The sequence below is a fragment of the Sus scrofa genome, chromosome Y (assembly GCF_000003025.6).
Source record: "Sus scrofa isolate TJ Tabasco breed Duroc chromosome Y, Sscrofa11.1, whole genome shotgun sequence".
Lineage (NCBI taxonomy): Eukaryota > Metazoa > Chordata > Mammalia > Artiodactyla > Suidae > Sus > Sus scrofa.
The window spans coordinates 24854488-24857410 of record NC_010462.3 but is presented as its reverse complement, the minus strand read 5'-3'; positions in this window follow the sequence as shown (position 1 = coordinate 24857410).

Sequence of the window (2923 nt, the reverse complement as noted above, 5' to 3'; positions counted from 1 at the left end):
AGTGAAGTAAGTCAGAAAGAGAAAGACAAGTACCATGTGATTACCATTTAATGTGGAATCTAATATAAGTCACAAATGAAGCTTTCCACAGAAAAGAAAATCATGGACATATAGAATATACATATGGTTGCCAAGGGGGAGGGGGAGGAAGATGGGTGGTTGGGGAGTTTGGGATTAATAGATGCAAATTCCTACCTTTGGAATGGAAGAGCAATGAGATCCTTCTGTGTATCACTGGGACAGAGTCTAGTCCCTTATGATGAATTATGATAATGTGAGAAAATATAATATGTACGTATATGTGTTACTGGGTCAATATGCTGTGCAGTAGAAAAAAGTGTCTTGGGGAAATAGCAATTACTTAGACTTCAGGAATGGGAAAGACATTTCATGCCAATGGACAAGACATGAAAGCAAGAGTCGCAATACTCAAATCAGACCAAATCAGACTAGATATATAAATATATTTGGTCTTTTTGCTTTTTCTTGGGCTGCTCCCACTGCATTGGAGGTTCCCAGGCTAGAGGTCTATTTGGAGTGGTAGCTGCAGCCTCTGCCAGAGCCACATCATGTGGGATCTGAGCCATGTCTGTGAACTACACCAGAGCTCACTGCAACCCTGGATGCTTAACCCTGTAAGCAAGGCCACAGATCAAACCCACGACCTCATGGCATGCTTCCTCTTCAGATCCATTAGCCTCTGAGCCATGATGGGAACTCCCATAAGACCACATGCACTTTAAATGAAAGCCATAAAGAAAGGCAAAGAAGGACATTACTCAATGATAAAGGAATCCTTCCAAGAAGGGGCTATTTCAGTTGTCAACATATATGCCCCTAATGTGGGAGCACAGAGGTACACACAATACTACAACAGACATAAAAGGAGAAATCCATAGGACTGCAATGATAGTGGGAAACGTTCACACCCAACTCAAATCAAAGGACAGGTCCTGTAACAGAAAATCAGCAAGGCAATAGAGATCCTAAAGGATTCAATAGAAAACTTAGACTTCACTGATATTTTCAGCACATTGCATCCTGCCAAATATCAGAATAGACATTCTTTACATGTGCAAATATAACACTGGCAAAGATGGACCCTGTGCTGGGCATGAAACTAACCTCAGCTAAAAGGAAAGTATAGAAATTATTTCAGCTATCTTCTCTGACCACAGAAATCAACAAAGGAAAAATAATGGCAAAAAACAGACTACGTGAAAACTGAAAAACATGGCAATAGAAAAAAAAAAGCCAGTGGGTCAATGAGGAAATCACAAAGCAAATGGAACAATACCTGAAGACAAATGATAGTGAAGACACAACTTTTCAAATTTATGGGATGCTTCAACAGGAGTGCTTAGAGGGAAATTGCAGTGATAGAGGGTTTCCTCAAAAAGGAAGAAAAATCTCACCTAATCAAATTGGGCCCCACCTAAATGAATTAGAAAAAGAAGAACAAACAATAGGTAAAGTCAGCATGAGGAGGGAAATCACAAATATCGAGTGGAAATCAATAAAATAGAGATTCAAATATAATAAAAAGTCAATGAATGGGAAAGGTGGTTCTTTCCATAGATATTAAAAACTAAATGAATTGTTCAAGCTCCGTACAGGCTCTCCAAGAAGTGGAGAGGTAAATCCCAAATAACCAAAATAACAATATGAAGAAGAAGAAGAAATACCAATGGAAAAAAGCATAAACAACAAAAATAAGAGAATACCATGAACAATTACATGCCAATAAATCTGACAACCTAGAAGAAATGGACAACTCTCTAGAGATTAGAACCCTTCCAAATGGAATTGAGAAGTAGCACTATGCAGAAACGGAACCAATTTTGGAAATGTTAATCTCATATCCTGGTATTTTGCTGAATTCATTGATCAGTTCGAGGACTTTTGAGCTGCCTCCTTAGGGTTTTCTAGATATTGTACCATGTATTTGCATGAAGTGACAATTTTACCTTTTTCTTCCAAGTTCTTGCTATTTATTTCTTTTGTTTGTTGAATGGATGTAGCTAGTAATTCCAATAGTATGTTGAATAAAAACTATGAGAGTGGGCATCCTTGTCTTACTCCAGATTCTAGAAGGAAGGCTTTCATCTTTAATCCATTGAGTATTTCACTGGCTGGGAGTTTGTTATAAATGCCTTTTTTAATGTTGAGATATGTTCCCTCTATACCCTGGTCGATACGCAATTTTTGTTTGTTTTTTGGTTTTTTGTTTATTGTTGTCTCTTTACCTTTTCTAGGGCTGAACCTGTGGCATATGGAGGTTCCCAGGCCAGGGGTCTAATGGGAGCTGTTGCTGCCAGACTATTGCAGAGCCACAGCAACATGGGATCCCAGCCACATCTGTGTCCTACACCACAGCTCAGCACAATGCCTGATCCCCAACCCACTGAGCAAGGCCAGGGATCAAAGCCACAACCACGTGGATGCTAGTCAGATTTGTCAACCTTTGCACCATGGCAGGAACTTCAAGTGTGTTTTTTGTCAAGAATAGACGTTGCATTTTGTCAAAGGGTTTTTCTGAATCTCTTGAGGTAATCATGTGTTTTTTGATGTATCTTGGGTGCACTTTCTCCCCTCTGTTCTCTCCAGAGTTCCTATAGCTGGCATGACCTAGGCTGGGACATCATGTTGGCAGCAGCTGTGGAGGTAGCTGGGTAGAAAAAAGGAGCCAGTGGCTGAGAGGTGGCCTTAGTACCCACAAAGGCTATATTAGGACAAGGTGTGTGAAAGATGATGACCACAGAGCACTTGTTGCCAAGTGAAAACTGACCCAGGAAGGTAATAGAGGGAGCAATCCAGGCAGAGAAAATGGTACACCTATCGATTGATTTTCATTCAGGATTGCTGATTTATTGTTTAAACCCGTTAGCTTTTCTGCTTCCAACTCCTGAACATGAATGTGAGG